The following is a 22,790-nucleotide window of genomic DNA, read 5'->3' on the forward strand; positions in this document are numbered from 1 at the left end:
TATACAACCCCTCTTAATACACACTTAATAAAATATTTTATGTACAAAAGCAAAAAATTTTTTAATGTTTGTTTGAGCTTTATTTATAACAGTGTGGAATGATAATGCTACAGTTACAAAAACTAAAACGCTACAAAACTAAAAAAAAATATTTTTTTTTTTGCAAAACTCCGTTCCCCCGGAGAAACCCCCGGAATGGCCACCGCATGGGGAGCCCAAGAAAAGAAACGGGCTCCCCATTTGGAAGCCACCTGGAAGGTTTTTTTCTGTTCCACCCACCGTTTCTTTGGTAGCCTGACTTGATACAAGGGATTGTATTCCTACCAGAGAAAATGCCACCATTTCATCTGGGCAATCCGCCTTGGAGGAGCCGGGGCGCGAACCCGGGTCCTACAAGTCACAAGGCAGGCGCTCTACCCCAGAACCAGAGTGGTAGAGCGGATACTTGCAGTCTTCTTAACACTGACTTGATGTTATTCCACGAGTTTACTGTAGTTTCGTGTGTCATCAACACGTGCAGTAACATCTAACCTCGGTAACGAACATATTTACGTGTCCTTGCGTTGTTCGTTCAGCATGAATTATGTAATTTCATAACAGTGAAATATAATTTGTATAACTAGTCTGGCAATTTTTTAGTTGATTTCCTGCAAACATCTTACTTTCCCGCTGTACAATAATTATACAGAAATATAGACTAGTAAAAAAATATGTAAGAGCTTGTACTGTTGATGGTTAAGTTATTTTGAAATAAATGTTAGATATTAAAAGAGTGTGTTTAGTTAAAATATGTGTGGGCTTACAAGCATGAAGTTATTGTACAAACATTTTATTTATTTGGTTTTAAAGCCACAAAAAAAAATTTTGTACAAAGTAAAATATCCTTCAACAAGAGATTTCACTTTTCTGATAATTTTGTTGTTTTAAAATATTATGTTCGAACCTTTCCTTCGGTTTAACAACTTAAGAAGATATAATAATTTCACTATAAAATTAAATACTCCATACATAGTACACTTGATATTTTAAGATTATTACGAAAACATATGAAATTTTATTTTAAATACTTTTATTTTTGCACACGTACGGGCTTACAATAACAAATAAAATATTTTATTTAAATGGTTTTATATATATAAATAGTTTAGGAGATACAACATTGCTGATTACAATGTATGGCATAAGAAAACAATCGAAAATCAGAGAACATCAAAACATATAAAACATAGACAGCATAGAAAATTATGTATATTGCACACAGATCATTCTGTTGCTGGTAAAATACAGTACGTCTATAAAATAATCTTCCAGTTAAACATTTTAATAGTATCAACTGTAAGCGCTGTAACTGAAATAGCTTTAGATAAACGCATGCGCGAATACTGCTTTGTTGTCTTCTCGCTTGTAGCGCGAAATAATGACATTTTCCTCAGTTAATAAAGTTAAACCTGTTACAGGAAGAAGCCCTTTCCCATTGCAAACTCTCTGTACGAGAGTGGTTGAACGTCGAAGTCCCTGACCGTTGGATTGGTCGTAATGGCCGAGACGACAGAGCTTTTTTTCGCTAGCCTCCACGATCACCTGACAAAAACTCCATGAGATTTTTTTTTTGGGCTTCATAAAAATCGTGTCTACGTTCCGCCGCTACCTGATGATTTGCCAGAGTTGAGACACAGAACTGAAGAGTCTATTTGCTTCCATTACTTCGGATGTGTTCACCAAAATTTGGGAAGAATTATACTTCAGGTTGGAAGAGTGCCGTATAATTAATTAAAGGTGCACATATTGAACATTTGTAAGAAAAACTCAATTAGTTTACCTTCAATTTGATGTATTATTAGTTGTTAATAGTCTAAATTAAACTGTTATAATATATAATTGAAATTGAGATATTATTTAATGGATACACTGTAGTTTGGTTACTATTTCCTGATTCTTTCTCTACTCATTGTGGTTAGAAAAGTAACACAATAAATACTGTTATTTATTATTCTTACTGAACACAATTTGTTTGAAGTGGTGTTTGAAGGTAAAGACGAATATCTCTACAATCTTCCTTAAAAGTTAAAAACAAAATAAAAACAATTTATTTGGCATTTTAATTACACTGTGATAACATTCTTTCGCGGAGAATAGGTTACGGGTCTAATAATAGTTCCTATAATTGAGACACTATTTTTCAAAGGGGACTGAGAAATGGCGACTATAAAATAAATCAAGCCCTATTTTTTTATGGATGACTATGTACGTTGGAAAGATGCATGCAGAAGGTTATAAATCACAGTATCAAATTGCTTCCATACTTACAACGAAGCATTTGTAGTTATTTTGCGCCTATTTTGCGATAAACATTTCCCCATTCTTTCTTACCGTTGATTTCACGTCTCAAACTATATTTGAAAACTATTTATTTTGTGCATCAAAGATTAAATAAGAAAAAGTAGAATGATGATTGAATATTGTAGAAGAAACGTGTGTGAGAGATAGGATGAGTATAAGTATATAGAGCGGAATAGAGACCCTTACACATGTTCCAGACCTTTGATATATGCGCTAAAGTCGTGTTTCCTCTCGTTCACGTAAATTGGTTTCCTGATCTTCTGCAGTGGTTTTACGACCGGCAGTAAAAATGTAAATAAATAAGCTAATCTTTAACAGGCGCGCTGAGGTTAAACCAGTTGACTGCTACACAAATTCTCAAGGCTAGAAAAGAAAGCTGTCTGGAACTTTATGGGAATCAACCGCACTAAAATTAATGACATTTTCACGGTTTGAATAACTGACGCAGGACTAATAAAAAAATTAATACCAGAGCATAAGTTTGTTTGATTGTAAGAATTAAACTCACAAATTACTGGACTTATTTAAATAATTAGTTCACAGTCATAATAAAGCTCGATTATTGCAGATGGATAAAGGCTAGGTTTTATTTTTAAATGTTTTTTCCTAAGATATACTGGGCAATATTTTTATAACTAAAACCGGATGAAAACGACCAAAATGACTGCAATGTTTGGCTTCCGTTGTCAAACCGTTACTGATATAAACAAAAATAAATCAAAACGGTTGTACTGAAAGAATTCTGGACTGCAATATATATTTGTCTTGCAAAAACATAAACGTAAAAAATATGACAGTTGTAGAAATAGCTGATCTGGCAATAATCAAGACAAACTTGCGAGTTGGTTGCTCCCAATTTTAAAAAAAAAATGTATTATTACTCGCCAATAGATGTCAGGAAGAGTAATTTATGTTTAAGTTGATTATCGATAAAGTTGATTATTGAAAACACGGATAAAACGACATTTTCTAAAAATGAATCCTAGCTAGATAGATTTATCGCCCCCGAAACCCCCTGCATACTAAATTTCATGAAAATCGTTGGGGATGTTTCCTAGATTCAGATTATATATATATACATATACATATACAAGAATTGCTCGTATAAAAATATAAGATAAATATGAAGTACAAAAATATTAAACATTGATACGAACGTGGGGGACAAGGCTGGGACGCGAGCCAGGTGCCTGAGTTTGCCTGGCGGCTCCACGCGTTCACTGACGTCACACGCATACCTTCGGGGATTATGGCGGCCCGGCCTCACCGCACCCCTCCCATCCTTCCTCGGCGCTGTTATCCATCCCTTTTAGCGGCCTGAGAATTCCGCGGACCGCCGCGATGTTGTTCTGGATGCTTCGAGCCGGTCTGGTCTCGGCACGGCACGACGCGACACGTCGCAACCGCTCCAGTCGGTTCCAGAAAGACTGCCGAGGGCATAAAAGCGGCGACGCCGGCCTCCACGGGAGTTCCGAGATACCCCCCCCTCGAGAGCTGCGCGACGCGGAGCGACGGGACCGTGAGAGTGCGACAGAGTGGCGCGAGACTGTGTTTGTGTGTGTCCAGGCGCGAACCTCTGTCGAAGCCTAGCTCCAGGGGGATACTTAGTGATTTGTGAACAGACATTAATTTGGTGATTCAATTAGTAATGTAAATATTAGTAACAAAGAAAACTGTAAAAAAAAATCAATTGGGCTATCCTTACGGACCCGTTTTCCCCACCCGTAACAATATTATGTATGAGAGAGACTTGACCCCTTCATTAAACCTCACTCACGAGTTAAATATCATTGACGACAAAGCATAGGGTATCTTAAGTGGACTAGTGAAACTGCTGTTACGACTATACTGGAGTATATGATTACGTGTGTGAGAGTGCATAGCTCGAAAATAACGTTTAGGACATGGCGAAGAAAAAAAATTTACGACCATGCAACACTTTTAAAAGAGCTATAGCGAATGATTTACAGGAATAGCCCTTAATTGACAGTTACGACGAGAAAATCATTTTTAAAAAAAGCAACACTACATGTGAGACGGGAATAAATCGGCGGAGAAATAAAAATTCTTGTTCGGTGTACCCCGCCCTGTAGTTTACGTCGCTCCCCGTGGGTAGCGCTGGAGATTCCCGCTCGGTTTTTATGTCCGCTGGTGTGCGCGACCCAGGTGCGAGAAGACACGGTGATTATCACAGTTCCGAGCGACGCTGTATGCATGCGCGATAGGTTACTCCCCTCCCCCCCCCCCCCCCAATTGCTCCCCAACTCTTCCAGGTCACTATAAAAAAATATCCCACTACTCTCCTGCCCACTCGAATATTTATGCAAATATCGTTCTTTGTGTATAGTGGCTTTACCATGATCAAATATTGTTTTTTTTTTTTTTTCACCCTGGATGATTCCTTGCTAGCTTCAATCGCCGCTGGTACAGTATGCCCACGTAGCCCACATCCCCGCCTACACTCATATGTTATGCAAAGATCAGGAGAAAAAATACACGCGATATCTGCGTAGCTTCTGTTTACAAAATCATTTAAGAATACGCCGACAGCGGATGAGTAGTTCTGTTCCCGTATTTCGTTTCTAAACTGTATTTTTTAGAAGCGTGACAGCGGCTAATACGCTTTTTCTTTCTCAGAATGAATGTTAGGTATGAAACACCCGGCGCAGATTAAATTTCATAGTTGCCCTAAACACGACGAGAAGACTGCGGCAAGTACACAGGCTTGCTCTTAGAGGCGATACCGCGCTAGAAGCTCCAGCGAGCGTCGCACTTACAATTCCGCCTCACTAATGAAAATACGCACTGAATATTCTTCCATCATTTCTGAGGAAAATACTGACAACCGGTTGGCTAGGAAAGTGTTTTTTTTTATAAAAAAAACAATCTTCGCTACTTTTTTCAATTGAATAATTTGCGTGGAGTGCCCAGTATTCCATATCAATAAATACATTTTAAAAAATTAAAAAGCAAATGCACAATTTTTATTTGCATTTGGACTTTTAATCATCCTGTGAAAATTTTGTTGCGTAGTGGGCACGCAACGTAAAAATTAATTCTTAATAATTGTTTTCATTACACTTGAAAAAAGGGAATTAAGTTTAACTTGGAAGTGAAATTACTGATTATTTCTATGCTCGTGGGAGTAGGTATTCTATGGATTTAGTTAACAGCCCGCCTAATCGTTTGCCTAATTTTTCGTATTTTAGCTGTGCGAGGCTGAAAATCTTAACAAATCAGACGATCGTATGGTAATGCTCGTAGTGATAAAAGAAGTTTCCAAATACCGATAAAAAACAGGGGGCGTCCTTATGCGAAGTTATTGTAAATACTTATATTTTTGTAAAAAAAAAAATAATAATCCCCTCAGTATATCAACTCAGCAGTGTGCATTAAAAAATATTGCAGAAGCTATGAGTTGCGTATATACTGTCTTACAGGCTTTATTTTCTGGCAACAGATTAGAATCCAAAACACGTAATCTCAGGTGTTTATTCATTGGCTAGCGCCACGTTTCACTTTCACTGCATTTCGTGTTATTCTTTGCATTTCGATGTTACGCGGTGTATATTTTGGCTTCTAGTTTGGTGTTTGGCGGTGTACTTACTGACTTCTGTTTCGCTGTCATTTCGGGTTTATCGTTGTTCATCGCGTAAATTCGCCTCTGGCCACAGCCGAAGAGCTGTTCAAATAATTTCCGTCGATCGCCGGTAGGTTGACAGCACTGCGGGTAGAAAGCTGGCGCGCGTCGGCCTTGCGAGGCTCAGGATAATGCGCGCGAACAGTAGAGTTCAGTTTATGGATAACGATCATGCTAAAAAAATTTTTTAATCTTTCATACTGTTTTCTGTTCGGTGAATCAAATCCGCATGTAATTATAATGCTCATATCGTTACTAAAAAACTATGGAAGTTACTTTAAAATATCTAAATAAATAACTAAATTTTATCACACCCATACAAGCAGCTAATCAGTTTAAGATTTTCAACGTTTATTTTGTTTGTATTTTATATTTATTAAATAGGATGTTTTGTTCTTTTGATCATAAGGTCAATTTGGTCAGCACATAAAAATAAATCATTTTAAATTTAAAAAAAAAAAAAACATGTATATCCAAAATCATATTTAATTCTTTTTTAATATTTCAAAATAAATGAACTACCACAGCTTAAATATCTAAAATAATTCCTGATTCATCACAGCGGCTCAGTGGTCTAGGGGTATGATTCCTGCTTTGGGTGCAGGAGGTCCCGGGTTCAAATCCCGGCTGAGCCCACTTTTTTATAAGTTACGCTATATATTTCTTTTATTATTAGTTTCTACCTAATAATAACACAAAGCAGCAAATGCGAACGGCTAATTTTACTTTTGCATTCTTTCCGACAGCGATGTATTTGTAATTCTTGGACGCGAATATCGACAAGTTTTTTTTTTATGTGGTGATGACAGAATTTGAGTTGTAATGTGACTTTTATTTTTTCTGTTCAGAATGGGAAATTTTCATGGGCCTGGCCACATCAAGTGCATGCGAAAAACGTATATTTTTCTACTGAACAAGCAGTTCGGTTTATGGCATGTGGTAATCCTACCATAATCAATACCACGCATTTCTTATTTAATTACTTAATATCTTAAAACAGATGCCACGGCATAAAAACAACCCCCTCTTAGATGTTCCAGCATACGTTTCCTTTGGTCTGTAGCGTCCCTGGACCTTTTTCAGACAAAATATTTAGATAAAAATTATAAGATTTACAAAAAAATTTTGAACGGATTTTATAGTGTTTCTACTAAGGGAGTTATAATTTTTTTTAAATTCTACTCCACATTTTTTCATCGCCTTGCAGCAATGGTTAGTTTAATCATAAATTGTTTCAGACAAAAGTTGTAGTTAAAAACTCTAAGATTAATACGTAATTTGTACGAATTCGATGTTGTGCCTATGAAGGGAGTTATGAACTTTTCTGTCATCCAACCCTTGTTTATTCAGCCCCTTGCAATTATGGTATGTCGTAAAAAATATTATTTCAGACAAAAAATTGTGGCATTACTCCTGCGAGTTATAGTGCGTTAAAATGTATGTGATATGTTTTCCATATATGGGAGTTACGCCGATATTTCTGTTTTTTCAAAAAACCTTCCCCATTTCTACCTTTTCGGTCGGACATTCCCCATTAACGAACTCGACCGAGATTTTCCACTACTAGATTTTATGTATCAGTTCGGAAGTAATTTGTGAAATATTAGGACAGTTATTATCGGGTCCACAAAATTGTGATTTTATATATAACTTTTGAGTTGACGATGGTTTCTGGGGTCTATGGACCATGAAACGAAAAACTATATAAAAATTTTCCGAAAGTCGCACTATTGTAACGGCTACAATAGGTAGTATTTCTTTGAAATCTACCTAAAACATAAGCGAGTGCACAGCAGGCCATGCGCACGACCTGTGCGAAGTCGGTTCTCAGCTGAAATCTTACTGTTAATTTCACCCAGTGAAATTCCCCGATGCATCCGACATCTGTTGGCAGTGTTAGTAAGTAACTATATTAACTAAGAAATGATCATCCCGTGACATATGACCAGCAATTTGTGAGCACAGTTTTTTCAACATATAAATAAGTAAGGGTTGTATAAAAAAAATTTAGTTGATCATTTTAAAACCATGAAACTTATTTTAATTTACAATTTTTACTAGTGAGTTATAAGTAAAAGCATTAATTAGATTTTTAAAGCAGGAATTGCGCATTTGTGATACTTCGACAAATTTTTTTTGGCTACAATATAATTGATAGATATCAACAGATCTCTAGTCCCGCCAAAATGGCTTCCTATTGGTTGTTGCGCCATGCGTCCGTAACAGAAATGAAATATACTCATTTCTCTTCTATGCTCGCGACACGACCGTCCTTTGCGCTGTTGTGAATCTAGAGACCGGAAAAATTCGCGGATTCATTTCGCGACATGCTGAAATGCAAATAGTTGTACCTTTATGCAACTTCTGCTATTGGTTCACTGTTAACCTGGAGGACTGTGGGCCAACTATAGACCCTCAGTCGAAGCAGTATCGAATCACGAGTCTCCCAATTGAGACGCCTCACAAGTCAGCAGCCAATGAACAGGTGGTGACGTTTGCCCGAGTGTGCACAGGATCGCGGAGTCCATCCTGGAGGTCATTGAATACGCGAATTTTTTTCCAGTCCCTATGAATCGGCAGGTTTTGGAAATATGGCGGCCATATCTTGCGCGCGCGACCTGCTGTTTACCGTTACTGTTATGTATGTATATTTTTTTTCCCCTTCCGATTGTGCAACTCAGCTTCAAGCGTGGAGGTACCTACTACACGTACGCAGAAGGCGTAGCCCTCGGCTAATTTGCACGCCTTCTGGACGCCGAGGCAAGTGTAGTAATTAGCTTCTCCCCCTCCCCTCTTCTCCTTCCGAAGCGACCCGGGGGGGGGGGGGTAACTTACACTAATTGTTACGTCACGACACGCGGTCTCAACCCGCGCTTCCAGAAGGAAGAAGGGGGAGAAGAAACAAAATTGTAGGCTTGGGGAAAGAGAGGCAGAAGTTAGTAAGTATTCCTCCTCCTTAGCGGTCTGCGGGTAAATTCGTTAAAAGCAAATTAGGGCTGGGGAGTGTTTTGCACTTGTTACGGCACGTGGGGGTCTCACTCCCCTCCCCTCCAATCCCCTCCACAACACAACCGTTTAATTACGTTAGCGCCTTTATTAACGGAACCGGTCGACGAATCTGTTCGTAACCCCCCACCCGAAAACCTCCCGTGGTCGGGGAACTGGTGGGGGGGAAGGGGAAGCGAGGACGCAGAGGTCACTTACGCCCGACGTGTTTATGAACCGGACACCAACAGAATAACAAGCAGTCCCGTGGAACGGTCGGACAAAGTCGTCTGTGGTCGGCGTGAGATGTCGTTGGGGTAGTTTGGGCCCCGGCTGTAATTTTATGTGTGTTGCGCCTAAACTATCCTTTTTCAAACTTTTTTTTCTCTTCCTTTTTTTCAAACGCCACCAAACTAACAGGTGTAAACCCTTCCCCCTCTCTCGCCGACATTTTTCCCAAACCGATCTCAACACGGAACCAAGGCGTGTCTCACAATTTACCTTCGTTTACGTCTACGCGTCGTTACAAATTGATACCAATCGTAGGCGACGCAGCCGAGTTATGTTCCAAGACGCGTGCATTGGATGGCATCCGTGTAGTCTGGGTTACGTTAGTAACCAGTGGTGTCCCGTATTTCCCAACTGTCCCTCGCAAAGCGATCACGTGGTGTTTGTTTAGGAACACTGACGACCACAAGAAGTTGTTTGCATTAACTGTTGACAGAAAAACAATAAGGACACGTAGGCCAATGGTACTACTTATGAAAACTTTCATTTTAAAACAAGTTACATACAACAGACTATAGCATAAAGTATAGACGCAGGTGAAGTAAGTACAGTTTTTTTTTTAATTTGGTGCGTGTAATTATGTACGCGTGTTAGAAGTTATAATTACTTGGCGTAATATAACATATTAATTTTATTTTGTATGCAAATAATTAATAGAAATAAAATAATAAAAGGTCTGGTGTGATATTAAAATATGGTTGGTAAAATATAAATTAAATCAAACTAATTTTTTTAAAATAAATACTCAGTAATCAATATAGATCAACACGAGTAAATATTTTTTTTAAAATTCAGAAAAATAATCTTAATAAATTCAATTATTAATGAAGATCAATAAATAGGCTGAAAGTTTGGGCGACAATCTGGACCCAGTGTTACCGCTAACGCTATTTTGTAGTGATAAGTAGGTACCGGAAAAATTCGTGAATTCATTTCGCGATAGGCTAAAACACAAATAGTTATACCTCAGTACTGCCTCTGCCATTGGCTCGCAACTCACCTGGATTACTCTGGGCCAATGAGAAACACCCAACCAAAGCTCTATCGAATCACAGGCTGCTACGTTGGGACGCCTCACAAGACAGCAGCCCAATGAGTGGGTGGCATTTGACCGAGTGTACGTAGAACTATGGAGTTCATCTTACAGGTCATTGAACCCGCGAATTTTTCCGGTACCTAGCGATAAGAGTTGTTTCCAATTTTTTTTGTATTAAATACTCAGTATTATCTCGAAAAAAAAACTTATATCATGAATGCAAAAAAAAATTATAACAATAGCCATGTATTTTACAAACTTAACAGTATCTTCTCTTCCTTGGGAACAGGTTTAAGAGGAATCTTCTGGGAAAGTACAGAGAATTTTTCCTTCTGTGTGGCGGCTCCAAGGACGGTATCCCGGCCCAGCTCGCGTGATACCTAAAGAAGTATAACTTCAAAAAACAAGTAAGACTTTTCGACAATTTTAATTTTACACGAGAGTATTTCTTATGAAAGTTACCGCAAAAATTTATATTTTTATTGATGTTCCATCCAAGCGTAATTTTTTTTTCTTTTCAAACCATGGAGAAGACAATCTAATATTCAAACATTGGACTTTATTTTGTTTTATCATACTTATTAAACTGTGCATTTGACACTACATATAAAGCTATTCAGGGAACGGTTTACAAATAACTTTAGCTATTGGAGGTACTGGGACTACAAAAAAGCGTAAATTGCTCTGGTGAGAATCGGGACCCAGTGTTTCCGCTAGCGCTATTTTTTTTAGAGTTGTTTCGGATTTTTTTTTGTGAGAGATACTCAGTATCATCTCGAAAAACGTACATCATGTTTGCAACAAAAAAAAAAAGCCACGTATTTGACAAAGTTAACAGTATCTTTCCAAAGGAATAATCTTCTGGGAAAGTACAGAGAATTTTTTCCTTCTTCTGTGTGGCGGCTGGCTCCGAGGACGATATCCCGGCCCAGCTCGTGGTACCTGGAGACGCCCCGATGCGGGTGGCTGGGTCCATGGCGGGAGTATAGGAGGAGTGGGGGGAGGGGATGCGAGATGAGACGAGATGCGGCCGTGGTCCAGGCGCGGCGCCGGAGAGGCGAGGAATGCCCCGCGCGCAGCCCTCACCTCTGCGAGACCTGCGGGCAACAAGGGCGCAAGTTGCCTCCCTGGACACCTGAGCTACCTCCTGTGTCCCGAAACTTTCTCCGCTGGGATTCGAACCCACGAACCCAAATCACACTTAAGAGGCCACTCCAGCGTTTCAGGGGCACTACGCAACCCGCGTTAACCTCATAAGATTCAATGTTATTTTCATTATGCTTATAACTAATTAACTAATATAGATTTCGAAATGATGCTTGCTTCATATGTAAGACAACGATCCTCTTATCAAAGCCCCTTTCTTCAAAAACGTGCATAAATTATGGTTTTGTACTAATCTTTACTAATATGAATAAGTGTATTGTCTAGGTTTGAACCATAATATATGCACGTTTTTGAAGAAAGGGGCTTTTATAAGAGCATCGTTTTCTTACATAACAAGCAAGCATCATTTCGAAATCTATATTAGTTAATAAGTTATAAGCAAACTGAAAATAACATTGAATCTTATGAGGTTAACGCGGGTTGCGTAGTGCCCCTGAAATACTGGAGTGGCCTCTTAACACACATTCTCCCACCGTGCTCCTGAAATCGCCCCTCAGCACAGTCACGGGTTCGAGTCCTGACTGCAACCCCGCCAAAACCACCCGACTCACAACACCTCAGGGTCACCAAACATCCGTTATCCACACCACCATTAAAACCTGATATCTATTTTCACAACCAGAGGTAGTTGGGCGGCAATCCGCGGCCTGGAACTATCCGGGGGCCCGCGGTTCGATGCCCGGATCTTGCACTCGGACCTCGAGGCACGCAATGGCTGTGATGACAGTACAGTTGCAGCTCACCCTGCGACTGTATAAGCAACAAGTCCGAGCCTCTGTGTCCCGAGCGACTCCGTCAGTTTTATGTCGGTGGCGGATACTGGAACCTGTTTCCGGGATTTGAAATCAAATAATAAATCAAACAACAATGAATGCTCCAGTGGTTATTATTTTACATCCTGGAGCCATTGTATACGCCATTTCATGTTTGGGGAGGAGCTATAAATAGAGACAGGAAAAATTCGCGAATTCATTTCGCGATAGGCTAAAATACAAATAGTTATACCTCAGTGCCGCCTCTGCTATTGGCTCACAACTCACCTGGATGACTCTGGGCCAATGAGAAACACCCAACCAAAGCTTTATCGAATCACTGGCTGCTACAATGGGACGTCTCACAAGACAGCAGCCAATGAGTGGGTGGCATTTGACAGAGTGTACGTAGAACTATGGAGTTCATCCTAGAGGTCATTGAACCCGCGAATTTTTCCGGTCCCTAGTTATAACCAATTCCAGAATAGTTGCCACCCAACCCCCTTGAGGGCGCAGTACGCGCTACGGCGTATGCAGCATGTCGTTCCTGCTACGACGTATTGCTCGCCACTCTCTTCTCTTCTCTTCTCTTCTATTTCTCCTTCTCCCTGCTCTTAGTACCCATCCCTCTCGACACAGCCCACAGGCTTATGTAGATTCTGAAGTAAATATTGCTTCTGAAAATGTTCTGGAAACTTCTATAAACTTCTAAAACATTTTTAAAACTTAATGTGTATAACTTCCTATACGTTCTCCAATGTTCCAAATTGATCGATTAAACATTTTCTTATATTCCGTGCCACTAAATTGTTTCAAACGATTTTAGTTAGCTCAAGGCATCCAGCACTGAATAACATAGAACGAATTTCATATTATTGCCTTCTAAAGTATTTATGCATTTTTCACCTTCAAAAATTTTTCATGCCTTGTACTAATAAGTGTTCACACAAAAATTTGCTTGAGACCAAGGTTTAAGATAATTTGTAAATTGTTAAAAATAAATTTGAACGTATTTGATAGGAAGTTTTGAATTTTTTTTTCAACCTAATTTTTTACGGTAATTAGTTCGACTCATCAAAAATTGTTTTAGCCAAAGGATTTAGATAAAGTCCAGGAGTTTAACATTTAATTATAACGGATTTTACAGTGTATATTAAAAAAGTAATTACTTTTTTGTCTTTCTACCCTTGTTATTTCCACCCCTTGCAGTAATGAATATTTACATAAAATATACTTCAAATAACAGATTAAAAATTTTTTCAAAAAGTTAAACTAAAATAATCATTAATTCTATAGAGTACATGGTAGAAAAGTTCTATTTATTTTCTTATTTAAAACCCAGTTTTTTCAACCCCTTGGAGTAATGGTTTTTTAATATCAAAAATTGATTCAGACAGAAGAATTCTTTAAAAATTTTAATATTTACGAACAATTTGAACGAGGTGTGCCTACGAATGGAGTTATAATTATTTTTTTGTCCTCCAACACTTGTTTATTCCAGGTTTTTCTCTGTGTCTATGCAGGTCTTGCCTGGGAACAACTTAACTAGTTTTAGTCTAGAAATTTAAGATAGGGGAGATAGTCATGGCATCATTTGCTGACATGGCTGGCCAAACCCCAAATAAAGCACATGATGCATACTACCCTACCTTCATGGCTGAAACCCAGCATGAGTAGAGCGTATAGGCTTCGACCTATCTTCTCTAACCCAGTACCCTCCCAAATAAATACATTTAGTTTCAGTTAGGTTAGAAAAATAAAATAATAACTGCCCTATTTGGCCGGGCCATTCAGGACGCATATTCTTCCGCAATGGATGGCTGTGATTGGTGACATCGAAACTCGGAGAATTCTTCCAAGTTTCAACACATAGCTGATCTCGAAAACTTTCTCGCAGAAGGTTCAAGGCCCTGACCATAAGCCACGTGTAGGCTGTCAGTTTTTTTTGTTGTTGTTTAACCTGCAGCCGAATTGGAATTCAGACCCACTCTCTGCTCGAGGATACACAGAAAAAAAAATATTTCTGTACTTTTACAAAAGACTCCTTTGGAAACCAGTTGCCAAGAAATAGTTCGTAATACTACAAGGATGATATTGTAGCTTCGTATGTACAACACGTGTCTATGGTTATTTTTGCATATATAAAAAAATGTTTTTCAGATGATAATGAGTAATATCTTACAAAAATTGGCGCATAATTTTATATTTTGACTGATCTTTCATTCAAACATATTTTTAAACCACGGAAAACACAATTGAATATTCAATAACTGGACTTTATTAATGTGTACGGTTAGTACAGGAAAGCTCTTCAGGGAACGGTTTACAAAATAACTTCTAACTACTGGAGGTACTGGGGCAACACAACGCGTAAAATGCCCGGGTAAGAATCCGAACCCAGAGTTACTGCGAACACAGTGTTGTTGTCACGTGGATATACAAATTTACAAGTACGTGTATATTCCTGTTACAATTTTTGACGTGACAACGTCTAATAAATCGATGAACGCCGAAAAAGAGTCCCGTAACGTACATTGTCCCGTTACGCTTTGTCCCGTTACGCTCATTGTACGCTTGGGCCGCATCTATCTCTCTTCCACTCGATTGGAACAACCATCGATTTGACTTTTTCGAGGCACATTAAACTTGAAACACTCCCATTCGTTTCCTACTTTTCCTATCATCGTCCTATCCTTAACAGAATAACACAGATTGTAAGAAGTTAAAAAGCAAACATGTATAAAAGTCATAGTTAAAATAATCTCTTCGTTAAAGCAATAAAACATATTTGAATTAATGAGTGCAAATAAAAGTAAATTTATCATTTAAATAGTAGATTTCATTTCACTCCTTCTTTGTATCCATACAAAATAGTGATAATTCAATAAAAAATTATTCAATTTTATTCATAAAAAGTATGCAATCATTTAATCAATGTTTTGTTATGACGTTTGTCACGTTAAACTATCGTCCGTAAACCGACTTTAAGTCAACCAATTTTGTTTTGACAGTGTGTGACTACGGGACCCAGGCGACTGAATGCCTTGTTCCATCTCCCGGCCCCTCGGAGTAGAGCCACGGCGCGTCTAATGGGGGAACGAGGACTTACTGCCGTGACCCACGTGCTTCGTCACTGCTATGATCCCTCTCGCCGGCTGACGCACGCCTCCTCTCCCCCCACCCTCCCACCGCCACCCCTAGATCTAGTCACGCAGTGTGTTGGAACGGTGCAAGTTGAGTGTGACGAGAATTGAAACAAAATTTTGCGTGTCATATCGTAATCGTCAAGTCACGTACCGGGAAAAAAAAAAAAAAAAACAGGTATGCAAACAGCAGCAGAAGCGCAACTCATATGCTTGCGCACTTGCGTACTTGCGCACTTGAGCAACTTATAGTTAGACAAAGGGAAAAATAAAAAAATAAATAGTATAAACAAAGATGTCTGCCAACGACACTCAGCTGACCGATTGTTTTGACTGGCAGTTCGGACTTGGTGGAGACGCCCGTTCCGCACACGAGAAGCCTAAGATGTCCATCAAGCTCTGTCCCTGCCCGAACACGCCCCGAATATTCACCTTCGGCCATACCTTGGGATTTGTTTTATTTTTGCGCAGCAAAAATGAATTCAAATATTAAAAGTGGTCGGTTAGGTTAGCTACATACATTAAAACACTTTAAAACACTAAGAACGGTTAGTTAGGTTAGTATAGCTGCATTAAAATAAACAGAGAAATATAAATATATATATATATATATAAATAAACCCGAGGTTGGCCGAAGGTGAATATTCGGGCGTGTTCGGGCAGGGACAGAACTTGATGGACATCTTAAGGTGGGTTTACGATTGAAAATTAAGAATTAAGACTTAAGACTTTAGTCGTGTACTTACCATATGACTCTATGTAAACTAGTGGAATGGTTTATGATTGTCGTGTGTGAATTTTGACGGGTCGTGTGCGAACCATATGATGACTTAAGACTTAACATAAATGGTTATATTTTATATTTTTCGTTAAGACTTAAGGGAAGCGACCAATCACAACAAACCGGAAGTTTATGTCTTATTATTGGACCGTGCGAAGCAGTATTTTGGGTTAGAATTCGTATATTTGTCATTTGTAATCATCATCCATTTCGAAAAATAGATATCCCATTTATCAATAACCTATTTCAAACCTGCTTCTCCGTTTAGAACAATGGCCGACCGTGTGTTTTGTGCTGTGATTGGTTAGAATTAACGACTTCTATGTCAATCATAAACTGGAAAATGTAGTGTTGACTTAATCGTGTGCTCGATGTTAAGTTATAATTCTTAGGGAAATCAATCGTAAACCCAGCTTTAGGCTTCCCTTCGCACAGAGAAATAAATAAATAAACCCGAGGTTGGCCGAAGGTGAATATTCGGGCGTGTTCGGGCAGGGACAGAACTTGATGGACATCTTAGGCTTCCCTTCGCACACAATGACAGTTCAGACCGAGTGCTCTTCGACCCCCGCAGTCCTGATCTGACGGGAAGCCATCAAGTCCCCGGGGTGATCTGCACGCCGACCTTGCGCACGGCAGGTCCCGACCGATGTAGCGTGCGCACGTGTGCCGTGGCCGGCGAGAGGGACGCACCACAACGCCGAAATACATTAACGCCGAAAAATGTCATTGCAGGACTGCCACAAAGGTTAGGTTAGGTAAGGTTAGGTTAGGTAAGGTTAGGTTAGGTAAGGTTAGGTTAGGTAAGGTTACGTTAGGTAAGGTTAGGTTAGGTAAGGTTAGGTTAGGTTAGGCTAGGCTAGGCTATCCTAGGTTAGGTTAGGTTGTGGTATTTCGGCGTTAAGATACATTTAACGTTTTTCGGCGTTGCGGTACACAGCAGTTTTGTAGCTGTCGGCGTTGCGGTCAATTTGGCATTCGGCGTTATGGTATTCGGCGTTATTGCACGTCCGGCGTTGTGGTAACGACCCGCGGGTGAGGGGGACATGTCGCTTGGGCCCGTCTTCCCCGCGGTGTCCTAATTAAACGGCGCTACGAGGACGGCCTAACGAGCCAGGCGGGGAGTTCTCCTCAACTCTTCCCCAACGCGAGGTTCTTTCGGCTAGGCCGGGGAAGCGTCGGAGAAGAGTCCTCGTTAGTCACCTGTTTAATTTATCGCCGCGTCCCGACCCGCGGGACCGGTTCCTTGTGTTGGTGGGGGGGGGGGGGGGGGGAGGGTGTTAGGCCATCACGAGCGCTAGTGTGTGCGAGCCCTCGTAAGGGAATATGTCTGGCCGCGTGTCTGAGTTCAAGCGTGCACAAGTGGAAACATTATTTTCAAGGGCAGGCATTTTTCACGAATAAATCTGAACATCTATTAGTAGAGACCGGAAAAATTCGCGAATTCATTTCGCGATAGGCTAAAACACAAATAGTTATACCTCAATGCTGCCTCTGCTATTGGCTCACAATTCACCTGGATGACTCTGGGCCAATGAGAAACACCCAACCAAAGCTTTATCGAATCACAGGCTGCTACGTTGGGACGTCTCACAAGACAGCAGCCAACGAGTGGGTGGAATTTGACCGAGTTTATCCTACAGGTCATTGAACTCGCGAATTTTTCCGGTCCCTACCTATTAGACTGCAACAGCGGTTTCTTCCTTGTGATTGGCGGCTGTCTGCGAGATAAGTCGTTGCCTTATTTGGCTGAGCCACTCAGGACGCATTTGCTTCCGCAATGAATTACTGTGATTGGTGTTTCAACAATCGTTATGCACTTGAAAGAAACTCACCCATTCACGAAACACAGGCGATGCTACAGTGTTTTAAGTTTCAGCTAGTCTCGGAATCTTTTCGCGAAATATGCATGGCCCTAATTATTTTCGGTACTCTTTCTTTGGAAATCCAGTTGCCAAGAAACAGTCTGTGGTACCACACGTAACTTTGTACAACAACACATGGCTGTGGCTATTTTTCCGCACACGTGAAACGCTGATGTTTCGTTCAAGCATACCTCGAAAAAAAAAATATATATAATTGAACATCCAAAAATTTTGACCTTATTTTTAATGCATCGTGCTCATTATTTGCGCAGTTAATAACTGTGAACGGTTTACGTAACTATTAGAGGTACTGGGACAACACAGGGCACGTAGTGATAAAGATGTTTTAATGTAAATGTACGACAGGGGGGTGAACGATGCATTAAAATCAGGTATTAGACATGACGGGCGGCGGGTGAGGAAACTACGCGTGATTCGCTTCCAGAAATGTATTCGATCACACAATTTTTTTTTTCCGTATATTTTTTTATAACGCTCGGAATAATTTAAAAATAATTCTAAGTTAAATTTCGTGTCCGAGTTTCGTGTTATACCCAATTGTATTTGCAGCGTGAAAAAAACACATGAAATTTGCTCGTCACCGAAGTTAGATGTTTGCGCACTCGCTCATTTCAAGTGAATCATTGGATAGTTTCGTCATCTTTCGGCAAAAAAAAAAAAAAAGCCTTCCACCCGGGCGGAGGGGGAGGGGGGCGGGGAGAGGAGCGAATGGATGGTGGTTTGCCAAAGAGAGAGAGAGAGAGAGATACACGAGGTCTGACGAGAACAACCCACGTGTGTCCCCCCCTCCCCCCCACCCCACGAGGGTGTTTCCTCGGATGGTTACCACTTTTTATTACGCAACCCCCCACCACCACCACCACCTCGGCGCCCGGAGAAACCCTCTACTCTCCCAATGAATGCTCTTCCCGCTGTTTGCAGGAAGAGTTACCGGGCCTCGGGACCGTGGACTCGGCCCATTACCACTCGTGAGTGGACCATTACCACCCCTCCCCCTCCCCTCCCCCCTCCATAGGGACGTCCAGCCGCGCAAACACTGGCCGCGGCGCTACCGGCGACCCGGTATCGATTTAAAGAAAAAAGGGGGGGGGGGGGGGGTTGTCTGTAAAGTCGGTTTACGGACGATAATTTTACGTGAGGGACCGGAAAAATTCGCGGGTTCAATGACCTGCAGGATGAACTCCATAGTTCTACGTACACTCGGTCAAATGCCACCCACTCATTGGCTGCTGTCTTGTGAGACGTCCCAACGTAGCAGCCTGTGATTCGATAAAGCTTTGGTAAGGGTGTTTCTCACTGGCCCAGAGTCATCCAGGTGAGTTGTGAGCCAATGGCGGAGGGCAGCACTGAGGTGTAACGATTTGTATTTTAGCCTATCGCTAAATGAATTCGCCAAGTTTTCCGGTCTCTAGTGATAACGTCATAAGTAGGGACCGGAAAAATTCGCGTATTCAATTATATTCCAGGATAGACTCCACGATCCTGTGCACACTTGGGCAAACGTCACCTGTTCATTGGCTACTGACTCGTGAGGCGTCTCAACTGGGAGACTCGTGATTCGATAATGCTTTGACTGAGGGTCTATAATTGGCCCACACTCCTCCAGGTTAATTATCAGTGAATCAATAGCAGAAGTTGCATAAAGATACAATTATTTGCATTCCACCATATCGCGACATGAATCCGCGAATTTTTCCGGTCTCTAGGCATGCGTCTCTCCGACATCCAGACTTATCCTGTCTGGCCGCCTGGCGCAGCGAATACAACATGCAATAGCGAATACTGCATAGCTGTCTGTGTGGCCTCGACTTCAGGAGAAAAGTAAGCCGAATAACAAGGACAGGGAAGAAAAAAAATTTCTCACCAAGAAATCCGCCTAATGGAAAAGGCAAGCGTTGGTAGAGCAAACACGAGGCTTCGAATTGTAGCTCAGCGACAAATAGTATGTATTCGCGAAATTTTCTGGGTGTCTGGCGATAACGTCTGGGCTGCAAATGTCTCCGGGGAAAAAAAAAACACCTGAGGAATGCGCTGGTGAATGTTTGTCAGGAAGAAACTGAACGCGAGACGGCGCCGCGTCTTGTTGAAACGAAACAGCAAATATTGTTGCAACTTATCGACATGGCAAATTTTCTTCCCGTGCTTTTTTTTTCTCCCCTCCTCTCCTAAACCGAAAAAAAATGACGTCACATCCGGATGTGATTTATTTACCGACGCGCCTCTGCAGCGTCATCACAGTCGCCGGGGTAATGGTCGATGGTTCGATACCCACCTCGGGCAGGAACGACCCTTAACTTTTAGAATTAGTGATAAATGTCCCAGGAATATCCTTAAACTACTTAAAATTACTCAGTTACTGGAATTCCCACACACACACGTGGATGTTGGTATAAATAATGATGTTGATAAACTCCTGCACCGTTTTACATCGACCACCATGAAAGTTGGCACCTCTGAGTGTTTTTTTTTCACGGAGAAGTTTTTTTTATGCCATCCATTTTTTTTGTTAACTTTCCGCTAGATGGCGCTGCAGCGCATCAACTTCCATATCGTCCGACATGATCGCCATGGGTAAATTCATTCATTCACAACAGCGAGTGTGTGTAAGTGTGTGTGTGTAATTTCTCTATGTCCGCCACACGGTCATATAGTAAGGTCTAGCAAATTCCTATCCTTCTCCTTGGGGAGAACCTTTCGCTTAGTGGAGCACTTCGGCGGCTAGCTGTAAATGTACACTGGCATGACAACGTCTGCCGGTTTTTGCCAGTTGGTAGCAATTATTTTTGCACACTTGACGTTCAAATTAATAATACAATTACTGTCTACGTCTGATTTCGAAAAAAAAAAAAAAAAAGTTTCCCTTCATCCTGTGTTCAGCCCAGGCAACGCGCCGAGTACTGCAGTTCTCCCCCCCCCCCTTTTTTTTTATCACCTTCCCCCGAGATATCTCGTCACGCGTGAGAAGACATTAACGTCAGTGGCGAAGGTAAAAAAGGGCGAAGTAGAAAAAAAGAAGAACGCTTTGGAATTTTTATTTATTTATTTTTTTAATTTTTTTTTTACCAACCCCTCTCATACTCACTATTTCACGAGGAGCAGATGAGTTTTCCCAGAAGTGTCGCTGGACGGACGTCTATTGTGATGGTTCTGGAAGTGTACCTCGGCCGCCCATGGCCCCCGCGACTACAATGACTCCCGCGCGTCCGTTCGAGAGCGGCCCAAGAACCACAACTTGCCGGTGCTGGCCCCAGACTTTGCGGGGACAATTTTTATTTATCTTCCCTCAACGTTAACTAAAACCTTTGAATATATATATACTGTATAGAAGTCGCCAGCCCAGGTTAAAATTTCTAATACGGTTTTGAGGTAGTTGGTTAATTCACCGCCGCAATCGCCACCATCTCTAGGGCATCGATTTGTGGTGGTCCCTGGCGGACAAGTGTCGAACTCTTTAAACACCCCTTCCCCCTCCCGTTGAACGACCATGAGCTGCAGTGAATGATGGGTGGGGGGTGCGGGGAATGACAGCGGGTGACAGTGCTGCCCTCTAACGTGTAAATAACAACCTAAGACGATACAGGGCGTTACGGCAGCGCACTGCAGCGGTGTAAGTTCCCAAGCTGCTCATCGTACGCTTCTGAAAAACGTAGAGTAAATCCTATCCACTCGCGACTTCTATACAGTATATATATTCAAAGCTAAAACTATGTGATTTGGAGGGGGGAATGGGTGAGATATATGCAACCTGACTATCGAGACGCGTCAACTTAACAGCCTGTGATTCGATTTTTCTCTGGTTGACAATTTCCCATTGGCAAATAAAAATAGGGGGTTGTCTGTAAAGTCTGCTCACGGACGATAATTTTACGTGATAACGTCATAAGAAAACATTGATAAAAAATTGCATACTTTTTTAATTTTCAAATATTATTCACAATTTTTGCAAATTTAATTTAAATAATTTGTTTAAATATAATCACAAACAATCATGTAGTTAAAAAGCCCACCTTAACCTGTTTGATACCATAGAAGATTTTCTCGCAAGGTGGTTGGATGGTTCTTGCACGCTAGGCTCAGGCGGAACGTGACAATTTTTCGTGCGTGCAGCCGGCGTTCGTCGATTTATAAGACGTTATCACGTCAAAAGAAAAAAGGCAAACTTTTTTTGAGTTTCAACCTTTCGCGAAACAAATCCGTGATACTTAAGACCTGGGGGAAAAAATGTATTTGCGGACATTTCTGGACAAGTTAAAATTTAAAAAATATATGTTATTTTTTTTACTGCTTCTGCTATTGGCTCACACATCATTCCGGGTGACGTCAACGAGAAACCAATCACATGATCCCCAGTTTATACGATACATAAGCCAGCAGCTAATGAACATGTGACTTTTTTCTATCCAAGCATACAAACCACTGTATATTCTACCATAGAGGTTATTGAAGCCTCGAATATTTCCGGTTGTTCTGTTCTGATATTGGTTCACAGTTTGTACGGAGTACTGTGGGCCAGTAAGAAACCCGCGACCAGGTAAATGTCGAATCATAGACTAACAGGTGAAGACGTCACTCAAATCAGTGGCCAATGAACAGGTGGCAATAGCCCAAGAATGTAGAGGACTACCGAGTCCTTCCTGGCGGTCACTGAATCAGCAAATTTTATTTTTTATAGACCCCTACTAATGGTGCCACGAGGTGAAATATCAAGTACTGTGTTCCACAAAGCCATTTTCAGACAATTCACTGTTTCAAACTGCACCATTAATGCTGTT

The 22,790-nt window shown here is 40.8% G+C and overlaps 1 protein-coding gene and 1 non-coding gene across 2 annotated transcripts in view; both read left to right on the plus strand.

Annotated features, from left to right (window-relative positions):
- The window catches only part of LOC134540305 (uncharacterized), a 404,904-nt gene that overhangs the window by 160,965 nt on the left and 221,149 nt on the right, over nt 1-22,790 (plus strand). The gene's annotated exons all lie outside the window — the stretch shown is intronic.
- Nucleotides 6,544-6,615, plus strand: Trnap-ugg (transfer RNA proline (anticodon UGG)). Its single transcript has one exon. It is a non-coding gene; the product is annotated as a tRNA-Pro (tRNA).

The sequence above is a fragment of the Bacillus rossius genome, chromosome 16 (genome assembly GCF_032445375.1).
Source record: "Bacillus rossius redtenbacheri isolate Brsri chromosome 16, Brsri_v3, whole genome shotgun sequence".
Taxonomy (NCBI): domain Eukaryota; kingdom Metazoa; phylum Arthropoda; class Insecta; order Phasmatodea; family Bacillidae; genus Bacillus; species Bacillus rossius.